We start from the raw sequence: 18808 nt of genomic DNA on the forward strand, positions 1-18808 counted from the left end.
GATAGTGTGTGTGTGTGGGGGAGCATTTAAGAACCAGAGGAAAGTTGTGTGTTTCATCGATGCTACACTGCACCCTGACTGGCTCGTCTCCTCCCCATGACCCTTCCGTAAGGGGATGTCCAGTTGCCCACAGATGGGCTTTGGATCCCCACTCCACACTCCCCCTCATTTACAATGATATGATTTCTTGTTCTTTGATGCCTGATACCTCATCCCTTCGACACCTCGTGATTACACAGGCTGATGTGTTTCTTCCATGTGGGCTTTGTTGCTTCTGAGCTAGATGGCCACTTGTTTATCTTCAAGCCTTGAAGACAACAGATGCTATATCTTTTGATAGCTGGGCACCAACAGCTTTCTTCACCACATTTGCTTATGCACCCATTTGTCTTCAGCAAGCGTATCTGGGAGGTGAGCACACAATGATATGATTTTTTGTGCTTTGATGCCTGATAATTGATCCCTTTGGCACCTTGTAATCACACAGGCTGGTGTGCTTCTTCCGTTTGGGCGTTGTTGCTTCTCAGCTAGATGGCCACTTGTTTACCTTCAAGCCTTTAGACCTTGAAGACCCCAGACACTATATCTTTTGATAGCCAGGCACCATCAGCTTTCTTCACCACATTTGCTTATGCACTCGCTTTGTCTTCAGTGATTGTGTCAGGAAGGTGAGCATCCTGGAATGCCAGTTTAATAGAACAAAATATTATTGAATTGAAGGAGTACTTGAGTGGAGACCCAATGTCATCTGCTACCTTAATACTAAACCTATAAATATATGCATAAAGATCTATTTCCACATCCTCATATATCGATAAATATATTTACATATGTACATGCCTTTATTTAGACCTCCATAAATGCCCTTTGCCTCCTAGCTCTTTACTCTATTTCCTTTTACTTTCCTCTTGTCCTACTATCATCATGCTCAGCCTTCCGTTGAGTTTCAGTAATTTCTCTCGGTTATATTACCCTTGATCATATCCTACCAGGCCTCCTACACCCTCCTCACCACCGATTTGGATCACTTATTGTTCCCTTGTCGCTGGGTTTGTTGACACCACTTCCTTTCCCCCCACCTTCCCCTCTCCCATGTCCCCACGGAACTGTCGATCCTGTTGTTTTCTCCTCCAGATTGTTCATCCAGCCTATCTTATTTAGATAGACCTGCAGAGATAATAACACGCACTAAAACAAGACAAAGCAAAACCAAGCAACAAAAGAAAACAAAACAACAACAAAAAGCCAATGATAAACAAAACAAAACAAAAACACAACACAGCAACAACATAAAAGAAAAGCTTGTAGTTAGTTCAAGGACTGTATGTTGGCCTTTAGGAGTGTTTTCCCGTCAAGTCTGCTGGGGCGTCAAGCCCTGGCCCAAAGTCTATTTTTGGTATTCCCTGGGCACTTCGTTGCTCTGTTCCCCTTGCTCTTCTGTTGTACACCCTCAGTGTTTTGCCTCGGTGTGGTGCAATTCCTACTCTGTGTCTCTAGTGTTGTCCCCTGTGGGGCTATGGGTCAATGAAGTATGTCATGTCTCCTAGTGGGGCGGGCTACATGGTCCTCTCTATAGATTGGCTGCCCCAAGTGGGAATCTCGTCCTCAATGGGTGGTGGGCCAGGATGTACTCCGCTCTCTCTTTCTCCCACTTCATCTGCTCCCGTGTGCTCTGATCAGAGATGTCCCTCTCCCTGAGCTGCAGCTTCAGTGCTGTCCTCTGAAACAAATTTTTTTCTTGGGGGCGGGGCAGGTGTCCACATAGTTGGGATTGGGGCCGGCCCCTCAGCCCTCTTCAGAGGTTCCCTACTCCATGCTGGCATGTTGAATTCACATCTTGGAGCGCCAGGTTGAAGTCTTGTCCTTTTTGCCCTGTGGAGATATAAACAATACACTCCCCTTGGGTGGGTTAGTGTCCTGTTTCCCTGCTACCCATCTCTTTTTAATTTTTTTACTCCCCCCACCCTCCTTTTTAGTTGGCTACCATATGTATCCCTGGATTTGGTCTGGCCCCTGCCATACTACCTGGTCCTCGCCCCAGGAATGTTTGTATGCAGTAGCTTTGTCCCTATGCCCATTTTGCATTTTTTTTAAGCTTGCCTCAGTGGACTCGTGTTGCACCTGTCCTTTTTTGCTTGGCTTACTTCACTTAGGATGACTTCCTCCAGTTCTTCCCATGCGGCAGTGTGTTTCATACGTTCATCACTGCTTTTTAGTGATGTGTAGTACTCCATTGTAGGTATGTACCACTGTTTTTTAATCCACTCATCAGTTGATGGAAATTTGGGTTGTTTCCAACTCCTTGCAATGATGAACATTGGAGCACAGATGTCTGGTCGTGGTTTATTTCTTGCCTCTTTTGGGTACATGCTCAGTAGGGGGATTGCTGGGTCATATGGTAACTCGATTTCCATTTGTTTTAAATATCGCCAGATTGATTTCCATAGTGGCTATACATACCTACAGGTCCACCAGCAATGGACGAGAGTTCCTGTCTCCCTACAGCCCCTCCAACACTTGCTGATTTCTGATTTTTTAAATTGGGCTATTTTTGAGGGTGTTAGGTAGTATTTCATTGTTGTTTTAATTTGCATTTCTCTTATGGCAATCTTAAAGATCGGCAACATTTTGGCGTATATTTATTGGCCATTCAGATTTCTACCTCTGTGAAACTTCTGTTTGGGTCTTTGCCCACCTTCTCAATGGGCAATTCATTTTTTTCTTTTTGGACGCTAGCAAAGTATTGTAGATTTTAGTCATAAAGCCTTTGTCTGATGTGTCATTGCTAAAGATGTTTTCCCAGTCCGTGGACTCTTTTAGTACTCTCTTGGTGAATTCTTTCGATGTACACAGGTGCTTTATCTTCAGTATATCCCATTTGTCAATTTGTGCCTCCTCTGTGTTTGTGTCCTTCCCTATTTCTGATAGTCTATGTATTTCCTGTGTCAAAGTTCTCAAGCTGATCCCAATTCCCTCATTGGTGGCCCTAATAGTTTGGGGTTTTACTTCAAGGTCTGTGATACACCTTGAGCTTATTCTTGTGCATGAAGTGAGATAAGGGTCTTGCTTCATTTTTCTGCAGGTAGATATCCATTTTTTCCAGCACCACTAGTTGAAGAGGGCATCTGCTTCCCATTGGATCTCTTTTTGGGCCCTTATCAAAGATCAGTTGTTGGTATGCTGATGATTTTATTTCTGGGTTTTCAGTTCTTTTCCATTGGTCTGAGTATCTGTCATTATACCAATACCACGGTTTTGACAACTGTGGCTGCATAATATGTGATAAAGTCAGGTAAAGTAAGCTCTCCCACTGTGTCCTTCTTCTTGAGGAATTCTCTGCTAATTCTGGGCTTGTTCCCTCCCCATATGTAGTTAGTGATGAGTCTTTCCATTTCTTTGAAGAAAGATAAGGTTAATTGTATCAGGGTTGCATTAAACTTATATAGTGCCTTTGGCAGAACTGACATCTTGACGATATTGAGTCTTCCAATCCAAGAGCATGGGATATTCTTCTATTTGTTGAGGTCACTCTTGGTTTCTTGTAATAGTGTTCTGTTGTTTTCCTCATACAGATCTTTTCTCTCACAATTGTTGCAGATGACTTCTCTGTTGTATCTTCCTCTGGTAATCTAATTATTCTGATGTTGATCCTATTCATAGCATCAAACATAGCTCTTAGGTTTTCTCCAGCTTCTCTGATGATCTTATTAGATTTTTGTTTGTGTTTGTTAAAGTCCTCCAAGTCACTGGTGCGGTTCTCTGCTTCCTTAAGTCGATTCTCGAGGTCCGTGAGTCTGCTATTTGTTTTTGTTATCTCCTCCCTGAGCTCTTGTATTTACCTTTGGTGTAGGGACTTTATTTTCTCTATCATTTCATCTTTTTTCTGTATTGTTTCCCTCATATCCTGTATGACTCCAAGCAGCATTCTGAAAATTTCTTTCTGTGGCAGCTCAATGTCTGCCTCTTCTATGCATGTTATTAGTTTCAGGACATCTTCTGCCATTGCCTTTTGTTTCTCCTGTTTTTCATTAAGGTTGGTGGGGTGGATTGCTGTTTTCATTGGGTTGTTTTAGAAGAGCCTGATGCCATTTTCAAGGGAGTTGAAGAGCACTAGCTCTTTCTGGGATACTTGTATGAACGCTTCTTTGAACTGCCTACAGCTATTTTCACTATGGAAGTAGCCTTCCACTTTATCCTTCTGTGGCTTCACTCTCAAGGGGAGCGCCCCAGAATGCTGGTGGGTTGCCTGCTTTGGTGTAGAACACCGCAAATCGTGGGTGGAATTGCCCTTGCCAGGTAGATCACTGCGAGGTTGGGCAGAGGTTCCTGCAGCAGCTTGGAGTGTTGGCTGAGCTGCCTTAGGCTGTGTGAGGCACTAATGTAGGTGGGAGGAAGTTCCCTCAGTCATGTGGGACAACAGAGTGAAAATAGGAGCTCCCCCAGTCACACAGGCAGGGATTCCCCAGTAAGAAGTTGGGCGGAGTATCCCCTGCTGGAGGTCCATCAAGCTTTCCCCAGCCTTGGGCTATGCTGCACAGGGTGGAGCTCACCTAACTGGGTGAGGGGCAGGCATAAATGCCCTAGGCTAAGGGGAGTGGTCTGGAGGTCGGCAGTGGTGTGTGAGAGAACAGGGAAGAGACAAAGAGGAGAAAAATAAAATAAAAAACTAAACCCGCTGAGACTGTGGGGAAATAGAGAGAAGAGAGGGAAACAAAAGTAACAATATAGCTGAGCCCCGATCCCTGCCTGTGGGGCTGCAAGGGTTTAATCCCTGCCACCAGGCGACAGTCAGCTGTGGTTGTTGAGATAAAGCCCCTGCACCACCTCCAAATGATCCAGGCTCAGGCTGAGACAGTGGGGAGGGGGGTGTCTAGGGTCAAGTCCTAGCCGGCCTCCGCTGTGATAAGACAAAAGCCCACAGACCCTCAAAAACTAGTGGATCTGTGCCTACTTATCTTCATGATGCTCCTCCTGCAATCCAGCAGTGTGGAATTTCCCTCTTAGTGACTCTCCTGGGCTGATTTCTTCTGAGTCCCTCTGGTATGTGTTACTCAGTGGTCACCTTCCCAGAAGTCACAAAGTTCTTTCTTATACACATATGAGTCTCTCTTGATTTGTTTCTCTAGTCTACCCGGACTGACACATCCATTTACCAGCTGCCATTGAGACTAGTCCAGTGCCTGACACCCCACATGTGTCATGGAGGAACTGTACTCCTCAGGGTTCCCAAGGCTGGTTCCTTGGAAGCCGATTGCCAGACCATTATTCCCATGTTAACCCTTCTCACCAAGGACTGCAAACACAGGAGACGGGCCTGCTGATATCCCACCAGCGCTATGGAAGCAATGCAGACTTGCCTTGCTCAGGGATGGGGAAAATATATTCTAGGAGAAATTAAAGTCCTAGATCAGATTGTGCCAGAATTGTGTGGACTTGACCTTACCTATGAGGTGTGGGAAAAATCTAATGAGAGGAATCCATTTAAAAATCGGTCCCAGGCCAATGATTGTGGTGACCCATTTGGAAGAATTAAATGGAAAGTCAAAATGAAATGGAGACATGCTACAACCACGGACAGTTCTCAAGACAGACACTTTAAAAGTACAATGCTGCTTTAAAAATTAAAGTGCATGCACACACACGTGTGTGTACACCAAACCAATCCTTTAGGAAAAATAGCCAATGGCCCCAAACTATAAGAAGTAGAAGTACTTTCTCTAGAAGAATTTGATCTTGAAAAAAAAATTAATTGAAAACTAAACATGTTTGAGATAATTTAAAAGATTAATGAAAGTTATAATATCCATAAAGGAAAAAAAAACCAAGGCAATTTAAACAGAAAGAATAATAAGTTACCCTTGAGGGAAAATAAAGCTATATTTAGACCACTCAAAATCAACAACATAGATATTCTGAATTGATAATATATATATATATAGTAATACATATAAATATTTAAAGTTTGGTGAAGAAAATTGAACATGTATGGAAACAATTAGTCCACTAACAGACCATGCAACCATCAGTCTCTGTTGCTGAGACCAAAGAGCTATATGATGCTGTGCTACCAGTACCAGCTCCTCTAACCAGGATCACATTGAAAGGTCCTAGAGAGAGGGGAGCAGAACCTGGAAGAAGACTCACAATCACAAACATGACCATGTTTATTGGTCAGCTAGAGAGGGGTGACCCTGAGTCACTTGTGGTAGTTGGACGGTTTTGTCAGTTAGACAATCCTGGCTAGGGATGGAGTCAAACCTGTCAATTAGGTTGCAGCCTGATGCTCTCTCCCTGGGGGTGTTACTCACCATCACCACCCCTCCCCATGCACACACACTATGCTACTGACCTGGAGGGCTGCTCGAGCCCTGCCAGTGGTCCACTAACCTTGTAGACACACCATGCTGCACCCACTGGCCTATGATCTTCCTGCATTCTACACCATTGCAAGTGGCTGCGTGAGTCTCAAGAGGGTCTCATAGACTAGTATCAGGCATATGGATTTGATTTTGAGTAGTCTAGAGTGCTTTCTTGATATGTAATTACTTCTTGATATAAAGCTCTTTTTTATACATATCTATGAGTGCCACAAGATTTGTTTCTCGAATCAACTGGCTGGAAACATCACCACTCATCTCCATGGTTCGGTTTCCAGGCCAACAATAGACAGATCTGTAAGGGGAACCATAGCATTTGTAGTGAGCCCTGGTGGCATAGAGGTTATGCCTTGGGTTGTTAACCTCAAGTTCATCAATTCAAAACCACTAGATGCTCGGTAGGAGAAAGATTAGGCTTTCTAAGCCTGTGAAGAGCTACAGTCTCAGAAGCCCACAAGTGTGATTCTACTCTTGGAAGACAGTCAAAACACAACTGGGGAAGAGCAGCTTCCTCAAAATACACGTGACTTATGAAAAAGAAGGAAAAGTAAAACTGAAGTGGACTTAAAGTCTTTAATAACATACAAGTTCATTTCAAACATAGGAAAAGCTACACATGACTTAATGACATGAGGAAATAAATAAGAAACAACTGTAAAATATATTAATAATCAGAAGGTGAAAAGTCCCAAGTATGACCCCAGGAAAATTAGAAGTCATCAAAAATGAAATTTAACACATAAAGATTGTTATCCTAGCTGTCTGTGATAAGATAATTTCTACCCACATACAAGAACATCCAGTCAATACAACAATTATTCAAATTTACACACCAACCCCTAAAGATAGTGATCCAGAAACTGAAGAATTCTACCAGTTTCCCATTGTTAACGGATTAAACCTATAATCAAGATGCACTGATAATTATTGGTGATTGGAATGCTAATGTTGGAAACAAAAAGAAAGGAACAGTAGTTGGAAAATGCGGTCATGGTAATAGAAATAAAGCTGTAGATCTCATGATAGAATTCTGCAAGACAAATGGCTTCTTCGTTGCAAACACCTTTCTTCAATAACATAAACTGCAGCTATACAAATGGACTTCAGCAGAGGGAACATACAGGAATCAAGTTGATTTTATCTGTGGGAAGAGACAATGAGAAGCTCAATATCAGCAGCAAAAACCAGCCCAGTGTGGACTGTAGAACAGACAATCAATGCTCATACATAATTTCAGCTGAAGTTGAAGAAAATTAAAACAAGCCTACAAGAGCCAAAATACAACCTTTAGCATATCCACCTGAAATTAAAGAACATCTCAGGAGCAGACTTTACGCATTGAACACGATGAGCTGTGAAAATGACGCCAGGAACGTTATCCATAAAGAAAGCCCAAGGTCATGTAAAAGACAGTAAAGAAAGAAAAAATCAAACTGGGTGTCAGAAGAGACTGACCTTTGCTCTGAATCATAGAGTAGCTAACGCAAATGGAAGAAATGATAAAGTCAAAGAGCTGCAGAGAGAATGTCACAGGGTAGCTCGAGAAAACGAAGTACTATCATTAAATGTGCAAAGACCTGGAGTTAGAGAACTGGTAAGGAAGAATGCATGCAGCATATCTCAAGCTGAAAGGAATGAAGGAAAAATGCAGGCTGCACATTGCATTATTGAAGGATTCTATGAGAAAAAAATTGAGTGATGCAAAAAGCATAAAAGACAATGGAAGGGTAAGTGGCAACACCCATTGAGATAGTTTATTGTGCCAGCCTGGCTGATAAACACAGGTGGGATTGACTGAGGTGCGGAGAGATGGATGGCTTGGTGAGCCTTGCCTTTCTTGTCTCTCGCTCTGTGATCATCGGACCAGTGTGCGGCTGCCTTGCTTGTTCTGTGCCTCAATTTAAAGGCTACACAGCCTGTGGGACGCCTAGCCTGTGGACTGTGTTGCTGTAAGTTGAGGTCCCTTTAAGACTTCTCTGGAGCTGGGGACTGGTGGTTGGTGACCTGCCTTGTGATTGGCTGCTGTGCTGAAATAGCCTAGCTCTCTCTACAAATAGAGGAAGATCTGGCATCAGACAGAGACTTGAAGGACTGCTAGTCTCTCAACTTTCTCTCACGAACGTGAGTTGCACTAAGCCATTTATAGTGCTTTCTAATTTAACTGTTTATTTCTTGTATTGTATATTTATCTGTATATGATTTAACAGTTCATTTCTCGTTATATATCTAATTATCTTTATAAATAAATATATTATCAGGAATTTGGTTTTATCTCTCTAGAGAACCCTGTCTAACACACCCAAGTTCCAGGCAAGGATGAGGTTGGCAGTGGAAGAGATGGGGGTAGAGATGTTCCCGAGGGTGTCAGGCCTTACATGGACTTTCAGGAGTCGGGAGGCAGCCCAGGCTGTCCATGGACTTGGCCACCAAGGGGAAGGCCATGCATGTGGATTTCTTCAAAGACTAAGGATCTCTTTGACAATGACTATGTCCAGTGAGCCGACCCAGCAGTGTCTGTGTCCAGTCTCAGTCACACTGCAGTGCGTGGGGACACAGAGGACCACTGGATGAGGTGAAGACCACGGGATGTGCTTGACTAAGAGGGAGAAGAATGGCTTATCATCACTGTCAGGGAGATGCCTGCTTCTCTCTGAATGTGACCAGCCTTTGTCCGCATTAAAAAGGTCATATATTTTTTAAAGGACAATGGAAAGAATATACAGTCACTGCACCAAAAAGGACTTGCCAACACTCCACTGTTTCAAGAGGTAGCATATGATCAAGAACCAAAGGTGCTGAAAGAAGAACTGATGGAAGGAATTGTTAAAAAAAAAACAAGGCTCAAGGACTTATTAAGACAAACCAAATCCTCACAATTGGACCCATCGCTAACATCATGATAATGAGAGAATACGAGGACTTTGTCTGGGATTTCATTTTACTTGGCCCACAATCAACATTCATGGAAGTAGCATTTAAAAACTCAAACATTTTGCAGGGGACAAATCTGCTGCACAAGACTTCTCTAAAGTGCTGAAGAACAAGAAGTTACTGTGAGGACTAAAGTGTGCTCGACTCAAGCTATAGTATTTTCAATAGTCTCACATGCATGTGAAAATTGGACATTGAATAAAGAAGACCACAGATGGATCTATGCTTAGCTTTATGGTGCCGTTTAAGAATATTGAAGGTACCATGGCCTGCCAAATGAAGACAAGTCTGTCTTGGAAGAAATAAAGCACGGCTGCTCTTAAAAGCAAAGATGGCCATACTTCATCCCAAGTAACGTGGGCATGTTCCCAGGAGAGACCAGTTCCTGTAAAAGGGCATCATGCTTGGTAAAACAGAGGGGCATCAAAAAATAGGAGGGCTCTGACAAGATGGATTGCCACACTGGCTTCAAAAAAGGAGAGGAACTGAATTGTGTATGCCCATGAGATGTTACTAAAATCCCAGTATCTGTAAATGTCACCTGGTTTAGAAATAGTGTCTTTGCAGATGCAATTAGTTAGCATGAGGCCTTTAGAGCAGGAGGGGCCTAATTCAACATGGTTGATGTATCCTTAGAAGAAGGGGAGAAATAGAAAGATATCAAGACAGGGAAACTGTGTGAAGATGGAAGCAGACATTGGAGTGATCCTGCCACAAGCCAAGGAAGGCCTGGTTGACCAGGACCTGGAAGAAACAAGGAAAGATGGTCTCCTCATGTCTTCAGAGAGAGAAGGAATGGCTATGCTGATACTCTGGATTCAGGGTAATCGCCTATAGAACTGTGGACAAAACATTTTTCTTATTTTAAGCCCAAACCAATACAAGGATGGCAAGGATGGTGCAGACCTGGGCAGCGTTTCCCTGCACGTAAGTCGCTATGAGACAGAAGCAATGCGGCAGTACCCAACAACAACATGACTTGCTAGCAGTGAGTTTTGAGCAAGCATGTCATGTTCTCAATCACAGAGGATATTATTCATGCAGGGGAAAATTAACAACCCCCTAGGCAAAATGACCATCGCCAGCAATAAGAAGTATTGTTGTCAAGGAGGATTCCTGAAACGGTGCGTGGGGGAACTAGCTTCTCGCTGTTGCATGCTTCAGACTCCTAGTGATCCTGTAGCACACAGTAGAATTACCACATGGGTGATCCAAGGCTGTAATCTTTATGGAAGCAGACTGACATATCTTCTACACCAGGGTGGCTGGTGGGTTTCGCTGTCAAGCACGTAAGCATCGTCCACTAGGGCTCCTCCATTGGTCAGGGCGTATGACTAAATTAGAAAAAAACATCAAATGAGCCCACATCAAGAGACTCATTACCATTGAGTCAATGCTGACTCACAGTGACCCTCTATGGGTTCCTGAGAGTTATGGGTCCCATAATTGTGTATGGGAGTAGGATGTCCGGTCTTTCTCCAGTGGAGCTGCTGGTGGTTTTGAACTGCCGACCACGTGGATAGCAGCCCAGTGCTTCACCACTACACCACCAGGGCCCCATGCTTGAAGGACAGCATCAAGAAAAGCTCTTCCATAATATCTGGGGCATGAGCGACAAAGGAAGAGAGAGGAGCTCCACAGATGGAAAGAGACCTAAGAGGGAACAGGGGGTGCCGCACTGCACTGGCCCCAAGTGGAAAAGGTCGTTACTGTGGTAAAATGCAGATAAACTCTGTCGGTTCTGATTCTTGGATAATGCAGCTGTACTTCTTCATTTTCCCCTGCTAGCTGCTATTCTGTCACATGAAGAAGGTTCCATACATTATCGGGTGTCACATTGGGAGAAAAATACTTGGAAAGCATAGCATATCTTAATGATGTCAGGCAAAGGAAATTATTTCAGTAAGACAGAAGAAAGCACTTACTGTAATGAGAAAGGTGATACATTTGACTACAGTAGTCTGAGATGAACTACAATTTACACATTCAAGTGAGAAAAGAAAACGAGCAAGACCTGTTCTGCACAGTCACCCTCATGCACACCAAAGGAAAGCGAGTGACCCAATAGACCCAAGGCTCCAAATCAGGGCGCAGTCAACCACAAAGGAGGGCGCTGCATGGCCACGGCCCCGGGGAAGCTGCTCCATGCGAATCAGGCCCTGCTGTAGAAACCCATGCTTCGACTCCACATGCTTCTGGAGGACAGAAATCAGGATGATTTACAAGTCTAACGAGGGTGTGGAATAGAGGAAATCAACAACGACACGGACAAGTGTGAACAGTACAGCCACTTGGCAAAGACGTTTTCTAGTCACTGTGACCCCCGCTTCCCTGCTCAGTCTTTGCTGTGGAGCACGAGTGGGGAAGCTTTTTTCTGGGAGGGCCATTTGATCTTTATAACATTGTTCTTGGGCCATATTCATCACACATTTAATTAGCTCACACCTAATGTGATAGTTGGAACTGCCTCTTCTGCAGGGAGAGGGATAACGTTAGCTGTATTGATGGTTTCAGGGGTTGTATAAGGCTGGAAGTTCCCCCACCTCTGCTGTAGAAGACAAATTATATTGGCGCACCCTGGAGATATCATGGGCCCAGATGGCAATCCCCACAGTAAAGCCAACGCTGCGCTAACATGAGTCTCATGAATTGCTCTTGTTTCTTGCTTGTGGTGGCTCTATGCTTTTATGTCCATTTGAATATGGATAAAACTGTAGGGGTGGAGCCCAACCTGTCAATCAGGCCACGGACTTATGCCTCCTTGCAGGTAGGGTCTTTTTATAAGGAAGAAACTGAGAACCTCTCTATCTCTCTGCCCCTTCGGGTTCTCACTCGCTGGGACTCTGCGCATGCTCCGGGTGTGGCCCCACATGGGACACCCGACTCAGCGCTGGGAACGCCTGCCCCTGCTCCAACCGACTAGGGTCCACACATCTCTGTGCCACCAGGCGGGGCTGCCCGCCCCAGGCTCCACCTCTCTGTGCCATCGGTCTGCAGCTACGTGAGTCTGAGGACAGGCTTAGGGATTTGGGTTGGACTGAGCTGGCCTGCCTTCTTGATACTAAGCATGTTCTTATACACATCTGAGTGTCACTGGCTTTGTTTCTCCAGGTGCACTCCAGGTATACTCCATGAGTATACCAAGTCTAGCTATGAGAAGCCATCCTGGCACTGTGCTTAAGCGTCGGGCTACTAGTTGCAAGGTTGTTTTCAATCCCACCCTCCATTGTGTGGAGAAAGATGAGGCTGTCTGTCCCTGTAAAGATGTATAGTCTCCATCTAACTCAGAAGCAACAACACCCACATGGAAGAAGCACACCAACCTGTGTGGCCACGAGGTGTCAAAGGGATCAGGTATCAGGCATCAAAGAACAAAAAATCATATCATTTTAAATAAGGAGGAGTGCAGTGTGGAGACTCAAAGCCCATTGGCAGGCAACTGGACACCCCATTACTAAAGGGTTGTGGAGAGGAGATAAGCCAGTCAGGGTGCAGGGTAGCAACGATGAAACATACAGCTTTCTTCTAGTTCTTAAATGCTTCCTCACCGCCCCCCCCACTATCATGATCCCAATTCTACCTTACAAATCTGGCTAGACCAGAGGATATACACTGGTACAGATAGCAAATGGAAACACAGGAAATCCAGGACAAATGACCCCTTCAGGACCAGTGGTGAGAGTGGTGATGCCTGGAGGGTGGAGGGAATGTGGGGTGGAAAGGGGGAACCGATTACAAGAATCTATGTATAACCTCCTCCCTGGGTGATGGACATCAGAGAAGTGGGTGAGGGGAGACATTGGACAGTGTAAGATATGACAAAATAATAATATATAAATTATCAAGGGTTAATGAAGGACAAAGGGTTAATGAGGGAGGGGGGAAAATGAGGAGCTGACATTAAGGGCTCAAGTAGAAGGCAAATGTTTTGAGAATGATGATGGCAACAAATGTACAAATGTGCTTGACACAATGGATTTATGTATGGATTGTGATAAGAATTGTACAAGCCCCCAATAAAATGATTTAAAGAAAAAAAAAGATGTATAGTCTCAGTTCAAGTCTAGCCTGTGGGTCGCCAGGAGCCAGGGCCAGGGACTCAATGCAGTGAAGAGGTAGTCTACAAAATATGCAATAGCAATATGAAAAAAATTGAGAATGACCACAATGTGACACAGAGACATGAAGTCAACCTATGTTGTTGCTGTTAGGTGCCATCAAGTCGGCTCCAACCCATGGTGACCCTATGCACAGCAGAACAAAGTACTGCAGGTCCTCACAATTGTTCCTACGCCCGAGCCCATTGATGCAGCCACTGTGTCAACCCAGCTTGTCGGGGCGTCCTCTTCACCACCCCTCCACTTAACCTGTTTTCCTTCTCTAGAGAATGGTCTCTCCTGACAATATGTCCAAAGTACGTAAAATGAAGTCTGGCCACCTTTGCCTCTAAGGAGCACTGTGGCCTCATTTCTTCCAATACAGATGAGTTTATTCTTTGGGCAGTCCGTAGTACTTTCACTATGATTCTCCTGCACCACAATTTGAATGTATCTGTTTTACCATGGTCTTCCTTATTCAATGTCCAACTCTCACACACATCTAGTACAAGGGAGAATAGCATGGCTTGGGTAAGGCACACCTTAATCCTCAAAGTAACATCCTTGCTCTTCAATACACTAAAGAGGTCTTATGCTGCAGATTGGTCTTTTGATCTCTTGACTGCTGCTTCCATGAGCATTGACCATGGATCCAAACAAGACACGATCCTTGAAAACTTCAACCTTTTCTCCACTGATCATGATGTCACATATTGGTCCAGTGGTGAGGACGTTGGTCTTCCTTACACTGAGCTGTAATCCATACTGGAGAATACAATCCTTGATCTTCATCAGCAAGTGCTTGAAGTCCTCACTGTCAGCAAGCACGGTTGTGCCATCTGCAGATCGCAGGTTGTCAGGAAGCCTTCCTCTGATCCGGATGTCACACTCTTCTTTGTATAATCCAGCTTCTCTGAGGATTTACTCAGCATATGGTGAGAGGATGCAACCCTGCCACATACATTTCCTGATTGTAAACCATGGAGCATATTCCTGTATTCCGTTTACATAACTGCATCTTGATACATATCACGTTCTTCATGAGCACAGTGAAGTGCTCTGGAATTCCCATTCTTTTCAAAGTTATCCACAGTTGATTATGGTCTATAGCCTTTGAATAGCCAATGAAACATAAGTAAACATATTATGTTTCATCTGGCAGTCCCTGCTTTCAGCCAACATCCATCTGACATCACCAAGGACATCCCTTGTTCCACATCCTCTTCTGAATCTGGCCTGAACTTTTGGCAGTTCCCTGTCAACAGTCTATGGCTCTGTTGAAAGAATGGCATCATAGACTTATTTGATGCAGTGTGTTAGTCTGGATTGTCTAGAGAAACAAAATCAGTGACACATAGGTATAAGGAATAATTTTCTATCAAGAAGTAATTTCATATCAAGAAGGCATCCCAGCCCAGTCTAACTCAAGCCCGCAGATCTGATGCTAATGAGGGCGTTTTTTTGTTTTTTTTTAAATCATTTTATTACAGGCTCATACAACTCTTATCACAATCCATACATGCATAAATTGTGTAAAGCGCATTTGTACATTCATTGCCCTCATCATTAGACTCATGTAACTGCATGCCTATGGTACCAATAGACGAAGTGGGAAGCAGGAAGATCACAGGCTGGTGGGTGCAGAGTTGCATGTATCCAAGGTTGGTGGAAGCATGGTGGGATGCCAACAGCTCTCAACATCAGGTGACCCACCTGGAGGCAAGCAGAGTCCCAGTGAGCAGGAAGGTGAAGTGGAAAAAGAGGAATTGCTTCTGTTCAAGCTCTTTTATAGAAAAGGCCACACCCCCAAAGAGATGTCATCAGGCTACCACCTGATTGATAAGTTGGGCTCAACCCCTACCTCCACTCAGGTACCATCAAGTTGATGCAATCCCTAACTGTCACACATAGAGTCGCCATAAACGTTCCATTTTTAAACAACATTTCCTCTAAGTATAATAAATCAAGGCATGCATGCATATATGCATATATATGTACAGATGTATATGTATTTGTTCATTGTTGGTAGGTGACATCAAGTTAACTTTGACTCATAGTGACCCCAAGTTAAACCTTACAAAGTAATGGTTATGGAAAAGAAAATCTGGTTTCATCCAAATCAAGAGATAGAACCAATATGTAAAATTTAATATCTTTGTTCTTTTCTAAATTATTTTACTTTTTATATAAATGATATGTCCAGATCCTCTTCTGCCTTGAGAACCCAAGAAAGAGAGATGAGCTCTTTTCTCTCCTGGTCTCTTAGAGTCAACAGAACTGTGTGTGGCTAAATGGACAGATCCAGCGGAGGTGACTTCAGAAAGGAGGTTGGTCAGCCTTCAACCTTCACAGAGATGTTAAAGCCCATAAGCCTAGAAGACTTACAGATAAGACAGAAAAATGGTAAATCAGAGAACCCTTCAGGCTTTTTCTAAGAATTCTCTTGGACAGGAAAATTGCTTGCCAATTTTTTAATGGGAACATTCTCCATAGATTTTTGCATTTCCACTCACTTGGGGGTAGCTTTGCAGCAGGCTCTTCAGTCATGTTAAAGATTCTGCCATTCTCTCTTACATTGGGCTGCTATTTATATAAGAAATCCATAATTAGAGGTAATAATGAGACTCAGTGTTAGAGGGTGTGTGACTCAGTGGGGGGTGGCTCACAGAGGTAAGACTCACTCTTCCAAATTTAAAATTTAGATGGCATCGTTCTTCCTTTTCCACATGATTTCTGAACCTCTTTCTGTAGTTGATGCATCCGTGGTCCAGCATGTTTGCCACCACCAGGCCAGTTTGAGAAGCGCTTTATTATCTTCAGAAGCCGTGTTTTGTGTTGAGCTACTCACTGCAAGTTTGATGGTTCAAGGCTGCCCTGAGGTACCTAGAAGAATGGGCTGGTGACCTCCTTCTGGAAGCCGGGGAAGCAAAGCCAAACGGAGCACTGTCTGCTCTGACATGCGTGTGGTTGCCAGGGTTCCTCAGTGCCTGGAAACTTAACTTTTCTTTGTAGTATTCTGACACCCTTAGAAGCACCAATGTTGTCCAGATTTGATCCCAGAAAGGGGAACTAACATAATGACCATTAAAGGTTCTTCATGCACAAGTTACTATAGAACAGAATGTCAATGCCCTCGTGTCCAACAAGGCGTGAACCATGGTTTACTACGCTCTCCTTCCATTGTCCCACCGTGATTCAAGGAAGCATTGGAGTCTCATTGCCCTGACTTCTCTGATTTACTCATCTTCTCAGCACTCACCCAGTGCCCACCTGTGCCCAGTGCTTCCCAGTGCGGGGGATGCAGAGCTAACACATCATGCATGGACCCTGCCCACGAGGAGTTCACAGTTAAAGAGGTCACTGGCAAGTCAGTGTGGAGGATTTCAGGAGTCAGGAGAGAGGAAGGGCTATTGTCACACGAAGAAGTGTTTCAACCTCTGCTGACAGGACAGTGAGTGGCTTTGCCACCTTCCTCTCCCTCGAACAGAAGATTCAAAAGGTAAGAGGCAGGGCCCTGTCTGTCCCTTACAGACGTGCAGACCTCAGGATACAGTGCTATCCCCGCAGATGCTCACTCTGGGGCTCAAGAAGGCTCTGCACCGAGTTTGTAGCAGGGAGATCAAGGAGCGCTCCTTCATCCTGTTATTTCGGCATTAGAACTTGAAGAGGTTACCACTGTGCTAACCCTGTTTCAGGGATTTTATTAGAAGACAGAATATTTAACTCCCTGAAGTTCAGAGGATTTCTATCATTCCTGAGACACTTCAAATAAGTTCCTGTCCTTGAACAACTTTGATCACATTTGCAGTAAGCCACAAGACTCCCTACGTCTATTTCAGAGCTGGTGAGTTAAAAAGAGCACTACAATGCTCTAGCTCAAGAAACTACCATTCATCTGCAGCTTGTCATTCCATGATGGCGAATGTGTTGCAGTGATGCTGGAAGCTATGTCACCAATATTTCAAATGCCAGTGGGGTTGCTCATGGGAGACTTGTTCCCATACAGCTTCCAGACTAGGACAGTCTGAGAAGAACCTGGACATCAAAATGAAAACATCATGGAAATCAACAGAACATTGCGTGATGTACCGAAGGAAGATGAGCTCCACAGGCTGGGATCATTCCAAGTTCACCAGCAGAAGAGCTGCCTCCTTAAAGTGGAGTGGCCCATCATGCCAAGGATGGAGTAAAGCCGGCACCTTCACTCACTGAATGGCAAGACCCTAAATGAGAAGAAACAGCTGCAAACATCCATTACTTGGAATGTGGATATACAAAGTATGAATCTAGGAAACTCAGAAGTCATCAAAAATGGAAAGCATAGAGCTAGATACCCTAGGCATTAAAAAATGATCATCTAGACTCATTGCCATGATTCCTAGGGACCCTGTAGACAGAGTTGAACTGCCCTGTGGGTCTGTAAGTCTGTAAATCTTTACAGGAGTAGATAGCCTCACCCTTCTCCTGCAATGTAGCAGCTGACCTTCGGTAGCAGCCTAACCCACAGGTCGCTATACCACCAAGGCTCCTGCAGAAATAGACGGTGTTGGCCATTTTGAACCAGACAGCCATCTGGTCTCCCATGCTCTAAACAACACATTGAAGAGCAGTGGGATCACATGCCTCCCTAAAGAGAACATTTCGGGATCTTCTGAAGTGCAATGCTATTAATGATAGAATAACACTCTTAAGTCTACAAAAAAAAAAATGTTTGCTCAAATTTGCACACCAATCACTAATGACAAAGATGAGACTAAAAAATTCTAACAACCTCTGCCAAAGTCTGAAAGCAATAAAACAAGCATTAGAGTGCATTGACAATTCCTAGTGATTGGATTATGAAAGTTGGAAATGAAGACAAAGGATCAGCAGGTGGGGAGTCTTATGATGTGTGGAGAACCAGCCTCCACAACTGAATTGATCCTAAGGAGCAGTTGTGTAATTCAAGGATAAATTAAAGAAAGAACACGACAAGACATGCAGGGGCTCACCCCCTCTTCCGTGGAGACAGGAACCAAAGACAGGGGGCGAATGCATTCTCTCACAGGCTTGCATAATCTCAGGCGTGCAAGCCAGTTCAAACTCACGGCCACTGAATAGATTCTGATCTCGATGTCGTTACTTTTGCTAGCTGCCCTTGAGTCATTCCCTACTCATAGTGACCCAACACACAACAGAAGGAAACACCACCCCGCCCTGCCCCATCCTCACAATTGCTCCTGTGCTGAGCCCGTTGCTACAACCACGCTGTCAATCCATCTCCTGGAGGGCCTTCCTCTTTGTCACCACCCTTCTATTTTACCAACCATGACGTCCTTCTCCAAGGCCAGGCCTGTCCTGACAACATGTCCAAATTATATGTCTCATAGTGACCCTACTTAGGGTTCCTGGAGCTGTAAGTAT

The sequence above is a fragment of the Echinops telfairi genome, unplaced genomic scaffold, assembly GCF_000313985.2.
Source record: "Echinops telfairi isolate 266 unplaced genomic scaffold, ASM31398v2 ScPeMD7_7469;HRSCAF=8507_1, whole genome shotgun sequence".
NCBI classification, from domain to species: Eukaryota; Metazoa; Chordata; class Mammalia; order Afrosoricida; family Tenrecidae; genus Echinops; species Echinops telfairi.